Source organism: Hylobates moloch, unplaced genomic scaffold (assembly GCF_009828535.3).
Source record: "Hylobates moloch isolate HMO894 unplaced genomic scaffold, HMol_V3 SCAFFOLD_2, whole genome shotgun sequence".
Lineage (NCBI taxonomy): Eukaryota > Metazoa > Chordata > Mammalia > Primates > Hylobatidae > Hylobates > Hylobates moloch.
In genome coordinates, this window is record NW_026652277.1 from 169087678 (window position 1) to 169107538 (window position 19861).

Sequence of the window (19861 nt, forward strand, 5' to 3'; positions counted from 1 at the left end):
GGCTGCCCACAGGACGGGCCGCAAATCCGGCCTCCCTTCCTGCTGCCATCGCGGCCTGATCCCCATTCTCTCACCCCCAGCCCCACGCCATCTCCCTCCTCTCGTTCTCCTCCTCCAGATCCCTGCTCACCCCTCACTTCCAGCAGGACTGCCCTGAAGTCAAGCCTGCCCTGGACAAGGACGAGGACATTCCCAGAGTGGGTGCCACCCCTCAAGCAACCGGGACTAGGGAGGCATTTACTTGAAAACCACCACTGTTTCTCCAGCACATGAGAGCCATCATTGGCACAGGGTGGGAGCTTAATTTTAAAAAATATTTGTAGAATGATTTAGTGAAGGTACACAAGGGCTCAACTTTGAGGATATCAGTAAATACAAGTAACTAGGAAGGTAAGAAAACTACCCCCACCACACCCCGGTCACAGACACACACACACACACACACACACACACAGATACACACATCCTTAAGGGTTCTCAAATCAGAAAGAAACTCAACACATACATACAGTTAGATTCACAGTCCTGTAATCAGTCTCCAGCTCAAAACAGAGTAGTGAAATGACTTTACAGTTTGGGAAATAAACGGTTTCCTTTGAGGAAAAGGGCAGGAGTTTCAAATACTCTGATGAAAAGGTAAGCTGAGAGCAGCGGACTTGCTTTTCCTGGAAGCAGAAGAGCCTGGCAGATTACCCCAGGAAGACGCCTAATGTTACGACAAACTTTCTAACAATAATAGCTGAGAGGCCCTAAAATTGTTACAATCTTTATTAATAATGAACAATCTGTATACAGATGGTCCTCAACTTATCCTTCCACTGAAAATTTCTAGCTTTACAATGGCGTAAAAGCAATATCCATTCAGAGAAATTTTAATTCAAGGCCATACAACTCTTCTGATTTTCACTTTCAATACAGTATTCAATAAATTACATGGCCTATTCAGCACTTTGTTATAAAATAGGCCTTGTGTAAGATGATCTGGCCTAACTGTAGGCTAACGTACATGTGCTGAGCAGGTTTAAGGCAGGCTAGGTACATGATGATGTTTGGTAGGTGAGGTGTATGCAATGCCTTTTTGACCTACAATATTTTCAATTTACAATGGGTTTATCGGGATGTAATCCCATCATAAATTGAGGGGCATCTGTAAGAGTTTCACACATATGATCTCATTTTAAGGCTCCGATGAATCCCACAAGATGAATATTCTTATCACCCCATTTTTCAGAATAAGAAACTGAGGCAATGGTGAGGTTGGGCAACTTGCCTAAGCTTGCCACAGTCGGTAACTGATCTTGGGGCTCAGTTTTAACTCCGAGCTCTTTCTCCTGCACGTGTCAGGGGTGTTTTGCTTCTGAGATGTGAGGCGGGAGGGGAGCTCTCTTGGGCTGACAACTCCCTTTTGCAGAGCAGCCCAGAAATTCCCCCAAGGGCAGAAGACAGCACAGCTTTGAGTGCAGTCACTCCTGGGTCATGCAGGTTGGCTCTGAGGACAGTTTTGGGCATATGGAGAGTCACAGGGAGGCATGTTTGCACTTACTGGGACTATCTGGAAGGCAAGCTGCATTCCTGCAAGATTCCTATACATTTCTGATAGGAGGGAAATGGGAAGAAGCTTTTGGCCTGATTTCTCTGAAATCATCTTAGCTCCACTGAGACATCCCATTCTCTAGGCCCCAGAAGCTCCACTCTCTGGCACAAATCCAGGCCTTGCAGGGTCTGAATCATCACATCTCTGGCCTTTCGCAGACGGCATTTCCACAGATATTTCCAGGCTGGAAAACTGCTTACTGAGTTTCAACACTCCCAGGCTCCCACTGAGGAATAGGCGTTAAGCTGGCAGCCCCCGCTCAGTGCACTTGACTTTGGGAGCCGCATAAATAGGAGGGGTTTACATGGGTTTGCAGCTTGGCAGCAGTAACAGTTTGATGTTGAATATTCATGCAATTTGCCCATTGTCCCCGGATTAGCCACTAATAGTGTCAAGACAATCAGGCCAGGCCAAGCTTGGGTTTTTCACTAGGTTTCTGGGGTCTAGCGTTTGTAAATTACTTGACAAATCCTTTGCTTTGCCAATTCTACACTAAGAAAAGGAAGCCAGCTGACGTCGGAAATGCAGGGGGTTAAATGCTGCCTTCCTCAGTGTCCAGTTCAATATTAGGGCATTAGGAAGAAAAATTAAGCATTCTTTTTTCCTTATAAAATTTCAAGGTAAACTGAAATTTTACCGTGCCCTTGGGTAAAACCTTCACTAGCAATGCATGAACAAGGGTCTCACATGGCATTGGTGAAGTGTAAAGAGGAACCCCAAGCAGACGAGCCTAAAGAGAAATCAGACAAGGCTTGGTTTGTTTTGGGTCTTGAGTTTCAGCTCCACTTCTGTCCTCAAGGCCCATTTCCTAGCCTGCTGTGGGGTGGTTGCATGTGGGCTTGAGAGTTCAACTGCCCAAGTTTGCAGCTCTGCCTTCTCTCTTATTAGTTGTCTATTGGTACCCTATATTGGGCACATTAACTATTCTGTACCTCAGTTTTTCTATCAGTAAAAAGGGACAACAGATTCTAATCAAAATCCCAGGGAGGCTATTGCTTTTTGATTTTGTGAAACTTAGGCGGATTCTCAAATTTATATGCAAACGCCAAAACAAGAATAGTCAAGGCATCCTCTGAAGAAGAACCAGGTGAGAAGTGCTTGAGTTGTTAAATAATTTAACTGACTTTAGAATGAGGGCTGATTATTAAAAGAAACATGGCTGAATTATGTAGGGGCATGTCTGGAGGACAAACGTGTGACATACGTCTTAAGTTCATTCCAGACAGACGTTTTGGGGACCCATCTGGATTAGTCCATTCTCAACTGCTATAAAGAAATACCGGAGACTGGACAATTTATAAAGAAAAGAGGTTTGTCTCATGGTTCTGCAGGCTGTACAGGAAGCACAGAGGCTTCTGCCTCTGGGGAGGCCTCAGGAAGCTTTTACTCATGGCAGAAGGCAAAGGGGGAGCGGGCATCTTACAAGGCAGGAGGAAGAGCGAGACAGAGAGAAGGGGGAGGTGGCACACACTTTTAAACAACCAGATCTCAAGAGAACTCACTCATTATACAGTACCAAGGGGGGACGGTGCTAAACCATTCATGAGAACTCCGCCCCCATGATCCAATCATCTCCCACCAGGTCCCACCTCCAGTGTTGGGGATTACAAATTCAACGTGAGACTTGGGCAGGGACACAGATACAAACCATATCAGCATCTTTCCCATCTTGAATGAAACAGCACTTTCTCTTCTAATGTGGCAATTAGCCAATTTCATGTCATGCTGAGGAAAGATTGTATAAATATCTGGCCAGCGATGAAAATAGCTGGAGAGAAACATTTTAAAAATACTTTGCCTATTTCCCTTTTAGCTTTGCAAGTACCTAGAATGTGACAGAAAGAGTCTTTCCAGCAAATCCACTTCAGTGGCTTATTATATGAGGCAAGAATATGACAAAGAATTTATGCTGTTTCTGAGCATATCAGTGCGGTACTTATGGAGTTTCTAAATCAACAGAGAACTAGGAAACTGCTGCTATGCCATATTTCTGTGAAAAAAAAAAAGAAGACGTTTCTTACTATCAAGGCCAAAAATGATGAACTCACGTGCTTGACAAAGCAAAGATGATGTATTGCCTTTTTCTGGGTTTTGATACTTATGAAATGAAACAGCAGGTGTTTTCCCATCAGTGAGCTCAGAAGCAGCGTTTAACCTTTACTTTTTCCTGAAATTCACCCCATGACCTTGAGAGACCCTAGGGATGGGAGTGCAGGAGGCCAAATCCTACTGGGAATTCTCTTTCAACAGGTTCACACAAAGAAATGTGGCTACAGAGGCCGGCACAGTTACCTCTGGGGGCAGACAGGTGACCCGATGAGGGCTTAAAGCATTGAAAGGCAGGGGGAGGCCAGGAGCAGTGGCTCACACCTATAATCCTAGCACTTTGGGAGGCCCAGGTAGGCGGATCACTTGAGGTCAGGAGTTCGAAACCAGCCTGGCCAACATGGTGAAACCCCATCTCCACTAAAAATACAAAAAAAAAAAAAAAATAGCTGGACATGGTGGTGGGTGCCTGTAATCCCAGCTACTCGGGAGGCTGAGGCAGGCAAATCACTTAAACCTGGGAGGCAGAGGTTGCAGTGAGCCGAGATTGTGCCACTGCACTCCAGCCTGGGCGACAGAGTGAGACTCCATCTCAAACAAAATAAATAAATAAAAGGCAGGGGGAGGCTTCTCTCCAGACAATGAGTCCCAGACAAACCACAACCTAGTGAACTAAGGCAACATGCAAAAGGGATTGTGGAAACACAAAGACATTTTTAATCATAGAGAATAGGAAAAATGCCAGGAAACCGTATCTGGATATATTATCGGAATTTTCCAGAAGGCCGCATCTGACCCATGAGCTCAATATACATCACCTGAAAATGACTGCACCAGCATTTAAAACATAGACAAAAAGCAGTTATCGCTAGGAATCACAGCAGGTTCAAGGAGACATAATCTAATCCAAATTACCTTTATTTCCCAGGCCACTGGTAGATTAGTAGATATTGAATTTAGCCAATCATTTGGCAAAGTCTCTGGCAGTCCTCAAGGGCACATATTGAAAAAGTGTTGGCTGTGGGTCTGTGTGAAAGGGGTTCATGGCTATTTGAGAAGGTAGGTAACCGTCATTGACATTAGCAAGGTTTCCTACTGAATACCAAAAGGAGTCTCCTTCAGCATCACTTGGATGTAAAAACTGAGTCATTCATATAAGGATGGGAGAGACAAAGGGGATTAAATACATAGGGGATGTTGACTATGAGCCAACAGTGTACCAAAGGGGTTAAGTCAGCGGGTATAGACCTTTAGAGAATATTAGAATACACTGAGTGGGAAAAGTTCACAAAGAAGTATAATTCTTAACTGTAAAATAATAATGTGTGCATATATGTCATTCATACCTACATCTATTACTATATCTATAACTATCTATTAATAGTGGCTAAATGTTGGCGAAGGATTGTGGCTGATCTCCTTTTCTTCTCTGTGTTTTATCGTCCTTTTTTAATGACGAGAACGAGATCCACCCCATTCTGGGCACAGAACTGGACAGACTCCGTTTCCCAGCCCCCATGAAGGTTAGGTGTGAGCAGATGATGGGCATATGCCACAAAGGTGAGATGCTTGCAAGTCTCCGAGGGAGAAAGGGTACACTGCTTGCTAACTTGAGGAAGGACCACAGGGTTGGCATGCTCTATTAAAGTGAGCAGAAAGGTGATCATCCGGAGCACCAGACAAAAGAAATTCTGAAATGTGCAGGCAACGCGAGACCACCTAGAAGCCAAGCACTGCTGTGTGTTGGGGGGGGGGGGGGGGGATGGGGGGGGGGGGGGCGGAATGCAGCATAGTTGTTGGAGCTTCCGCTGTGGAGAGGGCACTGAGAGTCAGGCAGTCTGGCTACAAATCCAGGCTTGGCCACTTCACAGCTATGGAAGTTGATTAACTTACTTGGTCCTCACTTTCCTCATGTGTAAAATCAGAACAATAACTTCAGCATGAGGTGGCTGCAAGGAGCAAGTATAGTAAAGCATTTGAAACACTTGCCAGGATGCCTGGAACAGGGAGCACCCAAGTAATAGGGGATTTTTCTATCATTTGCAAGAAGGCAAAGAAGGAGCAGCTAAGATAGATGACTTCATCTCTCCTGGGAAAGCCAATGAGATGGTCAACTCAGTTTTCCTTCTCTACGTATCTAGATCAAGACATTGTCTTTAATTTACCTGTAAAGTGTTAAAGCATCCTCCCCCATGTTTTCATTCTAACCTATACTTTTCTGCTAGTGACTCAGAAATGGGAAATAATGCAGTCACAAGCACCCACGTGTACTTTACCTTCCTTAACTATGTAATCTTCCCAAAGCGTGGGATGGAGATGAGGTGATAGGGTTTGGTTGTGTCTCCACCCAAATCTTACCTTGAATTGTAGTTCCCATAATCTCCACGTGTCGTGGCAGGGACCCAGTGGGAGGTAATTTAATCATGGGAGGGGTTACCCTGATGCTGTTCTTGTGATAGTGAGTTCTCATAAGATCTGATGGTTTTATAAGGGGCTTTTCACCCTTTTGCTCGGCACTTCTCCTTCCCGTCAGCATGTGAAGAAGGATGTGTTTGCTTCCCCTTCTGCCATGATTGTAAGTTTCCTGAGGCCTCTCCAGCCCTGCAGAGCTGTGAGTCAATTAAACCTCTTTCCTTTATAAATTACCCAGTCTTGAGTATGTCTTTATTAGCTGTGTGAGAATGGACTAATTAATACACATAAGAATATGTTAAAGTGCAAGCGAGACAAACGCTCTCACTCTAGCACTGAATTTCTCAGGTACCATTTCTACCATGAAGTTCTACCGACACAGACAGCCAGGCATACACTCTCCAGCACAGCCTTCGGTCGATGGGACTCCTGAAGTGAGTTATGTATGGTGGCAGGCAGATGGTACCATATGCTGCCCAGACTATGTTGGTGAAAACATAAGCAAATGAAAGAAAACTCAGAATTTCCCCATGAAAGAATCCAAACCGCATCCTTCTCTGTACAGAGAGCTGTCAGTTTAATGCATTAAATTAGGCAACAAGATAACCTTAGTTAAGACTTCATATTCTGTCTTATTCAAAATTCTGAAACTATTAAATAAGCATGAACTTCAGTCATACTCAGGAAGACAGGCTAAACCTGAAGTGGGATTAACTCTGCCACTAGCTGGATTTAAAAGGTATTTATTTGTTTGTTTTTAATATAGATTCACATTGCAGCACTCAACCAGGTCAGGGTGGTAGAAAAGGCACAATTTTCTTTCTTCCAAAGAAATCAGTCCAAGAAGAATTGCTGAAATAATGCTTCTGCTCACTTTAGCATCATCATTAAAATCTAAACACATTATTGAAGCTCTTTTGAGCTCAAAATCCAGAACATGCAAAAAGAGATCAAAGAAATGAATGCAAATTATTTAATACTACTTTTTACATTCCAAACTAGGCTTTTTGTTTTTAATGATAATACTCCATTCTACAGAGATGAGGTAGAATGGGACTCCTAGCTTCATTGTGAGTACAAATCCATCTTTTTAGTAAGCAATGTCACACACATATTAGGGCCTTAAACAGCTTCATACCACTTAATAGTAAACCAATTTCTGACTATCTTAAGGACAAAATTAACTTTCAGAAAATTCCCTATGTATAAAGATATTCAACCACTACTGTTTCCAATGCCAAAAATTAGAAACAATTTGTATTTCTGACATAAGGAAACAAAAAACTGAATTATGGAAGACCCACCAAATGGAATAGGTGAAGTGTCACTAAAATAGGTTTGTAGTAAAATGGATACATTTTCATTATGATATTAAGTGACAGGATACAAAATCATGTGGAGAAAATAATCACAACTCTTAAAAAAAACCGGAAGAAAAGAAAGCCTTACCAAAACACTAACAGCAGTTATCTTTGTGTACACACACACACACACACACACACACACACACACACGTCTGTCCACCTGGAAGCCTGGGCTGGGTTCAAGACTACAGCTTCAGCATCTTTATCCTTAGGAAGAAGCTGACAAGGTGCACTCCAAGATCCCTTCCAAGTCAAACACACAGATGCCCTCCCAAGGCAAGCTTTTTCCTCTATGCCACTGCACTCTTCCTCAACAGTGCTTAAGGGATCCAGCTCTGCCACTCTTCCCCAACTCCCATCTACAGAGAAGATTCCCAAGTGGCCCAGGTTAACCAGACGAATAAAAAAAAATAAAAACTTCAGGGATTGGCAAAGGCAGCAGCACAGCTAAAGTGGGGACAGCTGGCAGATTCTGTTTCTGAACCAATATTTTGGTCTCCAGGACACAGAATCCCCAGGGACTGCAGTGCCCACAGGGGACAGGGGAGTGGATATAGTCCCGGGAGGAATGAGGGAGCTGGTGTCCAGCACACACTACATTCAGATCGCCAGCACTCCTTCAGGTTGGATGAATGTGGCCAAAGTCTCCACCAGGGCGGCAACTAACTTGTGCAGGCCTGAGGAAGGTGCTCAGTTCTCACTCCTGGCAGACAAGGCTGGGTTCAGTTTTGGCTCCCTTGGAGTTCGGTTGGCCTAATTCCTACAACCAAACAGGAGAGAAAGTATTCTAGACTGGATTTAACTGTATTTGGGACGAGCTCTAAGTAACATAGTCCTCAATTTAAAAAATCATCATCATCAGCCAGGTACGGTGGCTCACACCTGTAATCCCAGCACTTTGGGAAGCTGAGGTGGTCGGACCACGAGGTCAGGAGTTCGAGACCAGCCTGGCCAACATGGGGAAACCCCCATCTCTACTAAAAATACAAAATTTAGCTGGGCGTGGTGGCAGGCACCTGTAATCCCAGCTACTCGGGAGGCCGAGGCAGGAGAATTGCTTGAACCCAGGTGGTGGACGTTGCAGTGAGCTGAGATCGTGCCATTGCACTACAGCCTAGGCAACAAGAGCGAAACTCTGTCTCAAAAAAAAAAAAAAAAAAAAAATTATCATCATCTAATGGTATGGCAGAAGCCTATACAAAATTCACGTATTTTAAAATTTCATAGAATAGTCCTTTGTCCAGTACATGATGTCTGTTAAAACAAACCAAACTCTGAAGAAACCATAAATCATACTTAACTTTTTCACTATGTCCTCTAATAAATAACCTTTAGTCCCTCTTCAAAGCCCCACTGTTGCATGATAAAAACTCAGGTCTATGGAAAAGTGATGCTTCTAAGTTTATATTTAATAGTTGGTTCTGAGTAGCTTGTGAGAGAAAAACAAATTGACCAGAGCTTTTATACCTAGTCCACAGCAAGCTAGACTCAGAAGCAAACACAGATGGAAAACCTTGGTAACTTATTCTGTCATGAGAAGAAGTAAGGCAGAGGGAAATTAAGTGCTCTCTAAGGCTTTCTGTAGCTTTAACTGCTATGAGGTGAAAATGTTTTCGTTTTTGTTTGTTTTTGAGATGGAGTCTCCCTCTATTGCCCAGGCTGGAGTGCTGTGACGCAATATCGGCTCACTGCAACCTCCGCCTCCTGGGTTCAAGCAATTCTCCTGCCTCAGCCTCCGGAGTAGCTGGGACTACAGGCGCCCACTGTCACGCTCGAGTAATTTTTGTAATTTTGGTAGAGATGGGGCGTCACCATGTTGGCCAGGCTGGTCTCGAACCCCTGACCTCAAGTGATCCGCCTGCCTCAGCCTTCCAAAGTGCTGGGATTACAGGTGTGAGCCACAGCACCTGGCCGAAAATGTTTACAGTTAAACATCACAGGGCTTCTGAATCGTAACCAGTGCAGCAGCATCAGTATAAAAAATGTTTAGCATATATTATCCCATTAGTTCTCACAAAAACCCACTATGGAAGGTATTGCCATTCTCACATTATAGATGCGAAAACCGAGGTTTAGTTAGAGGAGGTGAAGTGTAAAGGGCTAATGGTGAGTAACTGTGGGGGCCCGGCCTGGGCCAGACTCACGCTTTTAACCAGTCTCACACTCTTAATGCTGCCTGCAAGACAAGAAGCCCAACATGCTAGACTTCATGAACTTCAGCCTTCCGGGACGCCTGGGATTTCAGTCCATGGTCTTGTTTCTGACTGTTGGGGTGCTCATGAGTATTTAAGCGACTTCCCTTTCACAGTCAGTCCTGGGAAGCCTCAGTGGCACCTTTTCTCCAAGTAGAAGGCCACAACCTCCAAACCCCATCCAGCTCGCCCACAGCCTTGTGGGGCTGGAGGGTGCAGACCTCAGAGTCGGTACACATTCCGAGGGTGCCAGCTGGCTAGATGCATTTCCAACAACCGAGGGAGTATGAGCTATTTTAAACAATGCTCAACAGAGGCATATTTTAAAATTATGCTCAGTCTGTGAACATCTCCAAAAAATTTTATCAACTCCTGATGAAAAATCCAATATGATAAATCCAAACAGAAATGAGAAAAATTAATCTTCCAAACAGGGGAAACAGCCACAACATTATATTCTGGTTAATAAGGAAACCTTGGCCGGGCACAGCGGCTCACATCTGTCATCCCAGCACTTCGGGAGGCCGAGGTGGGTGGATCACCTGAGGTCAAGAGATCGAGGTCAGCCTGGCCAACATGGTGAAACCCCGTCTCTACTAAGAACACAAAAAATAGCCGGGCGTGGGCGCACGTGCCTTCCAGCTACTCGGGAGACTGAAGCAGAAGAATTGACTGAACCCAGGAGGTAGAGAATGCAGTGAGTGGAGATTGCGCCACCGCACTCCAGCCTGGGAGACAGAGCCAGACTCTGTCTCAAAAAAAATTTTTTTTAATTAAAAAAAATAATGAAATCTTTTCAAACATGGAAAGAAGGCAGAATGCATGTTGAAATTGTCAATTTCATCATCGTCATTGCTGCTACGTGGCCGTGGCTGTCAGCTCAATACTAAGCCTGTGAGGGCTGGAACGACACGGGAGCTGGGGACAGTGAAGGGGCAGCTCTCCCCCTGGGGTTACCAAAGTGGGGAAATGGCCCAAGACCCAGCCCTGGGCCAGCAGAAGCAGGCGTGAGGTGGCTGGCATCCCCAGCCGGCACTAAAAACAAAAAGAGAGAGCTTTATTCAGCACCTAAACCACCTCCCACTCTGCCCCCACCATCACCAAGGCAACGTGGTCAGGACTGGCAGCTCACGTCAGAGCCTCGGCCACCCTGCGCACTTGGGCCAACACAAGGCTGGGTGGCCAGAGCCTGCAGGAGAGGCCCTGTTTCCTAGCTGTGTAATCTTGGGTCAGTAGCTTATGCTCTCTGAGCCTCCAGGTCTGCATCTGCTAACAGAGGTGAAATTCCCTGCCTCCCACCATGCTGTGACAATTACAGACAGGAATGCACAGAAACGGCACAACGGCTGCATGAAGAACCCTCAGTCGAGGCCCCTGCCTCCCTCCTGGGCTGACCGGTCTCCTCCTCCCTGGACCCCTTCTCCCTGGCCCCCAGCCATCACCAGCTTTTCTTACTCACTTCTCCACTGTGGCTCTCGTGATCCGTTTGTTTATTTCAATAAGATTTTCCTCAGGTGGACATTTTTATCCTGACATCCACTCATCTCCAGGGTGAACCTGAGCTGAATTGACCCTAAGACCCTCAAAGCCCACTCACAAGTTTTAATGAAATGAGTATGTCCTTATTCCCAGCCCAGAGGAAGGCAGTTGAGAGTCATTGGTTTTGAGGCTCTCTTCCTAATACCAGGTTAACTGTCAATTCCCTACATAAATCTCATTGAAGAAATGAGTTGCATATTCGATGTAGGGCTTGTTTCCACCTTGTGGAAGGGAATAAAAACTGGTAGTGAGAAGACCAAGACCCTCATCACTTTGGTGCTCTCTGAATGTACCTGTGTTTTCCTGATCTCAAACAGACTTACAGCGAGGAGCTGAGGACACGATTCTAACAAATACAGAAGACGCAAAGAACAGGTAGGTCACAGTGCCGTCTGCCTCCTGCAAAGAACCAGGAAGTCTTCCGGGCAGGGGTGAGGACGGGGCTGACACCAGTGCAGACAGCACGTTCCTACATCACCAGCAAATCATGGCACCAAAGAAGACTTTTTAATAAAATCTGATCTTTAATATTTCAAAATACAACAAAAACAAATAATAAAAAGCCTTTAAAGTTAAGGTTTATGGCGAAATTTAAAATGTTGGCAGTTTCCTTAAGCTTATTTTATCATTTAGTATTTTCATGTTTAATAACCATTGGGGAAAGGGTTACAAGCGTAATCTTGTCAGTATTTCAGCACTCTACAACCCTTAAGCTGGCTCCATTATGGCTAAACAAACTCACATTTTGATGCTGTGTGGGCGGACAGGCCAGGAAACCATGAGGATAATAATACTGAACCATCAAACAGAGATAGCGAACTGCATTCTCTGACATCTCTGATCCAATAAGGCCGGTAAGGTTGCACATTATCTCTCCCTTTGGTCTGGCCTAGCCCACCTACTCTGTCTGGGTCAACTGATCCAGTAAGAGTGATGCCTTCCACCACTTAGCCTAGGATGGAACACTGTCTTTGGCCCCCTGAGCAAAGCTCCTAATCAGTGAAGGTCACCAACCACAGACAGATGGGCCAAAACCCCAGGCCTGGGGAGTCCCAGTGTCAGAGACAGGCTATCTCAGAAAACCAAGGAGATGCGAAGTGACAGCAACCAGAGCCAAAGGCCACATAGCAAAAGCACGTGGGCGTGAGAACTCTCCTGCAAATGCTAACTTAATTTCGCACACATGCCTACTAGCAAGCCGTGCACCAAGTGGCAACTTATTTTGCACTGGCCTGTGCCAACCAGGGTAGAAACCTCCTTGGGAACCGAGAAATTGCGACTCTATTCATGGTGGAATAAATAAATGCAGCCGGGGAGGTAGCCAGTATTTAGAGTCAGGGGACCTGAGTGTGATTCTCAATCATCGATCCTCATCCCCTTGGTCACGTCACCTCTGCCGTGCTCAGCTTCCTCCTTTGTCAATAGGACATACTGACATGCACGCTGGCCCCACAGGGGTGGTGGGAGGTTTCAGGAGGTGATGGACGTGGAAGCCTTCTGCAGGGCAGATGCTTAGGCGTCGGATATCAATCCCAGTTTTATGGTTCTGGAAAATGGGAAATGGGGCCACTTGTGCACGTGCCTTTAACCACAGTGCTTCTGATTCATGGACACTAGCATTCAGCACCCTAGAGGGCTTGCCAAGAGTAGAGCTCAGAGGAAGCATTCTGCTGCCTCTGCTGTGGCCACAGAAGCTCACTTTTAGTGGGGTGGTTCAGCGAGGGACTGCTCAGGGGAGCAGTTTAGGGGGACATAAGCAAGTGACTGTTCATTTTCTTCTGCATCTCAGATACCAGAACCTGGGCTCTTTTCTCTTTGGTGGGCCCCTCCCTCTCCTCCTCACTGTCCGTGACGTGCCCTCGATCCTGGAGTTCCTGGAGATCCTGCCATTGCTAATCCTAGTTTCTGGTAAGGAGTGTGAGGAAGGCGGGACAATCAATATGGCTGGATTTTAAATCTCTCATTTCTTTGATTTTCATAAAGGATGCCAAATGAACCCAGGCAACTTCCCCAACTTGATTCATGCATAATGGACCTGAAGAGAGACTTAGTAGAAAACAAATGCACTTACATGCTTTTCTGACATGAATCATTTATTGACAGAATTGCTGGCTTCGAGTGCCCAAAATAAGTTGACCTGCAGTATCTTTGTTTCTAGATAGCTCTGAAAAATGGCCACAAGAATACTGAAGTACTTGGATATGAAGGATGCTTTTGAGGGCATTACAGACTGGCTATTCCTCGAAAAGCTTCATTAGCAGCAGCAGTGATCAAACATGTGGCAGGGCTTTCTCTCTCTTTTCTTACTTCAGTCATCAAGCTCAGAGCAAAAGATGCTTGGAGAAGTTGTGAGGTTCTTTCCAACTTCTAAGCAGAATCCAGGACACAGTTGTTTAATTCACGCATACATTCATTCGTCCATTGAGAAGTATATTCATTCATTAGGTTCCCATCCAAGGAGCTACCTGTTCATTTATTCAGGTAAAAATTCATTGATTCATATTTAAGTTCTACTATATATTAACATTGCATTAGACTTCTGAGCACAGGCACAGGGGATTCTTTTTTTTTTTTTTTTTTTTTTTTGAGGGAGTTTCACTCTTGTTGCCCAGGCTGGAATGCAATGGAGTGATCTCAGCTCACTGCAACCTCCACCTCTCGAGTTCAAGCGATTCTCCTGCCTCAGCCTCCCGAGTAGCTGGGATTACAGGCATGTGCCACCACGTCCAGCTAATTTTGTGTTTTTAGTATAGACGGGGTTTCTCCATGTTGGTCAGGCTGGTCTCAAACTCCCAACCTCAGGTGATCCACCGCACCCGGCCTAGCACAGGGGATTCTTACAGAGCCCCTTGCTAGGTTTTAAGTGGTAAGTACCATGCCCAATAAGCTAAAGCACTTATTGAGTAAAATACCCTGGGCCGGGATGACTTCCACCCTCTCCACTTCTTACAGAACAATGCTCAATAAATACTGATTCCATCTGAGTCTCTAGATGACCTAACATAATTCAATTTTCATAGTGGTAACACCGAACTGTCAAAGACAATGCAAAAGTAAGAGCATAAACTGATAAAGTCCTGCGTTTCTTTCCCATCACATTACGCACAGGGCAGATGACGCACCAAGTTATTCTCCCTGCAAAATCCACGCAGATGAACCCACAAGATTGCTCTCCGTACCATTACATGCTGTAAGCAGCCAAGTTGAGTCCTCTTCCTACCAGCACTGAAACTGCATGAGGCAATATGTTAAACTGACATGAAATAACTCAAATAAAAGCAAGTTACCTGCGGAATCCCCTGTAGAGGAGGAACTCAGATGTCAGTTGAGGAACACAGAGGTGACTTTTTTTAGAACAAAGAATCTTCTGTTAAAACACAAATCCAGTAAAACTAAAGGAAATTATACTCGCCGTGTAAATCACTTAGGCAAAGCCAGGAATTTCTTGAAAGGTAAAGTCACTCATTATAACAGTAATTCATTATACAAAATGCGTACAACTCTAAAATGTAGACATTTTACCACCTAGAACAGCTATTGACAACATTTTGGTTTGTTTTCTTCTATTCTTTGGTGAATGCATAAAGCTTTCCCCTCCCCTTTGCTAGATAAAACCATTTCAGAGGCTTTTTTTATTTTTAAATATATAGTAGTTGAACTCCTTCATGTTAAAAACTCTCAATAAAGTAGGTACTGAAGGAACGTTACTTAAAATAATAAGAGACATCTATGACAAACCCACAGCCAACACAGCATACTGAATGGGCAAAAGCCGGAAGCATTCCCCTTGAAAACTGGCACAAAACAAGGATGCCCTCTCTCACCACTCCTATTCAACACAGTATTAGAAGTCCTGGCTGGGCCATGGTGGCTCACACCTGTAATCACAGATTTTGGGAGGCTGAGGTAGGTGAATCACTTGAGGTCAGGAGTTCGAGACCAGCCTGGACAACATGGTGAAACCCCATCTGTACTAAAATACAAAAATTAGTCAGGTGTGGTGGCACAAGCCTATAATCTCAGCTACTCAGAAGGCTGAGGCAGGACAATTGCTTGAACCCAGGAGGCAGAGGTTGCAGAGAGCCGAAATTGTGCCATTGCACTCCAGCCTGGGCAACAGAGTAAGACTCTGTCTCAAAAAAAAAAAAAGTCCTGGCCACAGCAATTAGGCAAGAGAAAGAAATAAAGGGCATCCAAATAGGAAGAGTGGAAGTCAAACTATCCCTGTGTGTAGATGACAGGATCCTATAGCTAGAAAACCCCAGTCTCAGCCCAAAAGCTCCTCAAGCTGATAAACAACTTCAGCAAAGTCTCAGGACCCAAAATCAATGAACAAAATTCAGTAGCATTCCTATATACCAACAATAGACAAGCCAAGAACAAAGTCAGCAACAAACTCCCATTCACAACTGCCACAAAAAAGAATAAAATACTGGCCGGACACGGTGGTTCACGCCTGTATCATGAGGTCAGGAGATCGAGACCATCCTGGCTAACATGGTGAAACTCTGTCTCCACTAAAAATACAAAATATTAGCCGGGCGTGGTGGCGGGCGCTTCTAGCCCCAGCTGCTCGCAAGGCTAAGGCAGGAGAATGGAGTGAACCTGGGAGGTGGAGCTTGCAGTGAGCCAAGATTGTGCCACTGCACTCCAGCCTGGGTGACAGCGAGACTCTGTCTCAAAAAAAAAAAAACAAAAAACCTAGGAATAAAGCTAACCAGGGAAGTGAAAGATCACTACAAGGAGAACTACAAAACACTGCTCAAAGAAATGAGAGATGACACAAACGAATGAAGAAACATTCCATACTCATGGATAGGAAGAAACAATATCATTAAAGTGTGCATACTGCCCGAAGTAATTTACAGATTCAATGCTATTCCTATTAAACTACCAATGACATTCTTCACAGTACTATTAATAGAAAAAACGATTTTAAAATTCATATAGAACCAAAAAAGAGCCTGAATAGCCAAGGCAATCCTAAGCAAAAAGAACAAAGCTGGAGGCATCACGCTACCTGACTTCAAACTATACTACAAGGCTACAGTAACCAAAGCAGCATGGTACTGGAACAAAAACAGACACATAGACCAATGGAACAGAATAGACAGCCCAGAAATAAGGCCACACACCTACAACTATCTTATCTTCAACAAAGCTGACAAAAACAAGCAATGGGGAAAGGACTCCCTATTCAATAAATAGTGCTGGGATAACTGGCTAGCTATATGCAGAAGATTGAAACTGGACACCTTCCTTATGCCATATACAAAAATTAACCCAAGATGGACTAAAGACTTAAGTGTAAAATCCAAAACTATAAAAACCCTGGAAGATGACCTAAGCAATGCCATTCTGGACAGAGGAATGGGCAAAGATTTCATGACGAACACACCAAAAGCAACTGCAACAAAAGCAAAAATTGACAAATGGGATGTAATTAAACTAAAGAGCTTCTACATAGCAAACGAAACTATCAATTGAGTGAACAGACAGCCTACAGAATGGGAGGATATATTTGCAAATTATGCATCTGACAAAGGCGTAAAATCCAGCATCCATAAGGAACTTAAATAAATTTACAAGAAAAAACACACAACCCCATTAAAAAGTGGGCAAAGGACATGAACAGACACCTTTCAGAAGACATACGTGAGGCCAACAAACACATGAAAAAAAGCTCAACATCATGATCATTAGAGAAATGCAAATCAAAACCACAGTGAGATAGCATCTCACACCAGTCAGAATGGCTATTATTTAAAGTCAAAAAATAACAGATGCTGGTGAGGTTGCGGAGAAAAAGGAACACATACACCATTGGTGGGAGTGTAAGTTAGTTCAACCATTGTGGAAAACAGTGTCACAATTCCTCAAAGACCTAAAAACAGAAATACCATTCGACCCCGCAATCACATTACTGGTTATCCACCCAAAGGAATATAAATCGCTCTATCATAAAGACACATGCACGCTTATGTTCATTGCAGTACTACTGCAGCTATTCACAGCTATTCACTATTGCAGCTATTCACAATAGCAAAGACATGAAATCAACCTCAATGCCCATCAATAGTAGACTGGATAAAGCAAATGTGGTACATATATACCGTGGAATATTATGCAGCTATAAAAAATGAGATCATGGCCTTTGCAGCAACATGGATGGAGCTGGGGGCCATTATCCTTAGCAAACTAACGCAGAAACAGAAAACCAAACACCGCGTGTTTTCACTTACAAGTGGGATCTAAATGATGAGAACACATGGACACATCAAGGGGAACAATACACGCTGAGGCCTATCAGAGGGTGGAGGGTGGGAGTAGGGAGAGGATCAGGAAAAACAACTAAGAGGTAGTAGGTTTAACACCTGGTGACAAAATAATCTGTACAAGAAGCCCCATGACACAAGCTTACCTATATAACAAACCTGCACATGTACCCCTGAACTTAAAAGTTAAAAATAAATATACAGTAGTTGAGATTTTATTTTAAATCTACTTTATATGCTCTTTTCTAGCCTTTAACGTGAAATCATATTCAGTTGCCATATTAGAATATAAATGTCCTTCTCGTAGTTATACTAGACATATCATAATTATTACCTAATTGCCTCATTATTATATTTAGGCTTCTTTGTGTTTTTTCAAGAATAAACAGTGCGATGTTTAACAATTCTGGGCACAAACCTTTTTTTTCCTGAATTTTGGGTTATTTCTTTGCAATATATTCCCAGAAACAACATTTCTGCATTCCAGAAACATACATTTTAAGGTACCTGGTGAATATTGACAAATTGCTTATATTGCCAAATATTGCCAAAATATTTGTAGCTGTTTATATAGCAATATATATAAATACGCATTTCACTACATGTTTGTCAGCAATAAGAATTCTCATTTAAAAACAATGAAAAACACAATTAAATCTTTATACAGTCTTACATTAAACTGCATTTCTGAATGGCTATGAAGCTGCATGTTTTAAAGTATTTATTAAATGCTGTTTCCCCTTCATGACTTTTTTATTGATTGCGCCTTTATCCTTTGCATATTGCTTTCTTAAATAGAATAACATCTCGCCTATTCCATTTAGAGTGACCAACTTTTTCAGTTTGTTTATTTTTATTCTTAGCTTATTGGAGGTTTAAATTATGATGAAGAACTGTAATTTCTTTCGTAATGAAAGAACTCAGGGCTTCCTTCTACCCTTATTTCTTATCCTGCAGAAAACTGATAAATGTTCACTCATTTTGTCTAGTTTTTCTATAGTTAATTTTGTTTTTAGCTACTCGATCCATCTTACACTTATTTTTGGTTACAGTCCTCTGTGAAGATTTAAATGGATTTATTTCCAAATAACTAAAAAGTTGTATCCAAGGCATTTGTTGAAAGATCCTTCTCTACCTCATTGATTCCTATGCAGTCTCTCCTACATTGAATACCAATAAACAGAGATGAATTGAACTGTGTAAGGGTCAATTCTCTAACTGTTCCTTTTATAGATGAGAAAGCTGACAGCTAGAGTGTTAAGTGACCTGCCTGTCACTCAGCTGGTCAGGACAAAGGAGGGCTCCCCCAAGCTTGTGTGTCCCCAGCTCTTTCCTTGACCTTGTTCTCTTGGCCTCTCCACCTGATTTCCTCTTCCTCTCCCAGAGGCTGCACAACCTTACCCTGCATTACAGACCAGCCGTTCCAGCCACCGGTTAAAGACCCGCAGGGAGGATGGAAGCTGCGCCTGAGAGCTCCTGCAAGTTCATTTGTGCCAACGTATTCCCAGGTGGGAATGAGGGGAGCCAGGTGGATGCCAAGCCCACTTCCCGGGCCTTACGTTTCCCATCCAAACCTGGGAGACATGCTCTTGATACACATAAGGGCATTGATAGTTTACAAATCTACCCATAGGGCAGTTTCTGCAGGAGGAACAAAAGCAGAGAGGTGGAGCAGCAGTTTAGATTCTTCTACAGGGATACATTACCTGTTACAGATTAGGGAATGGAAGGCCTATGATGGTAGAGAATTGTAATTATCTTCTTAACCCATTTATGCTGGAGAGCGTAATTTTTTGAATTTTTGCATGAGTGAAAAATCAGACCTTGGTGATGACTTTGAGCAGGAGGATATAAATAATTCCCACATGCTTAGCGTTCCAATAATGGAACACTAAGCAGAAGTGGGTTAAAGGTTCTGACTCAAGTACCAGAACAGGAATGTGTGCAGCAGTAGAGGGCGTGACGAGGCCTCTAGAGGCCCCGAGACCACCTTCCTTTGACACAACTACGGCCTCTGACATGGGGTCGTGGGCGGCAGTCAGTGACTCGTTTCTTGCAGTGGTAATGGGAGAGTCCTCTCTCCAACCCAGACATTTGCTTGATTCATGGTTATTTTGGGTAAAAGTAAATAAAAGTTTCACGTTGTGAATTCCCAAACTTTGGGGAATTCCTTCATAAACTAGATGAATTCTGTGTGTCTTGAATTCTGCTTTTGCTTTTAGGTTATGAGCTCCTTCGGGGTCAAATATAGTATAAATGAATTAGAAAAAATTGTGACAATTATAAATGAATAAATAGAAAATAATTATAAAATCTGAAAAGGAAGATTCAGCAATTTTGCTTCTTCTAGAATTCTTTGAAAATACAATTGGACGGGCACAGAAGCTCACGCCTATAGTCCCAGCACTCTGGGAGGCCAAGGCGGGAGGATCTCTTGAG

At 43.6% G+C, this 19861-nt stretch overlaps 1 protein-coding gene across 4 annotated transcripts in view; it reads right to left on the minus strand.

The window, feature by feature from the left end:
* AGPAT4 (1-acylglycerol-3-phosphate O-acyltransferase 4) overlaps positions 1 to 19861 on the minus strand; it is a 193619-nt gene that overhangs the window by 106076 nt on the left and 67682 nt on the right. The window lies entirely within an intron of this gene.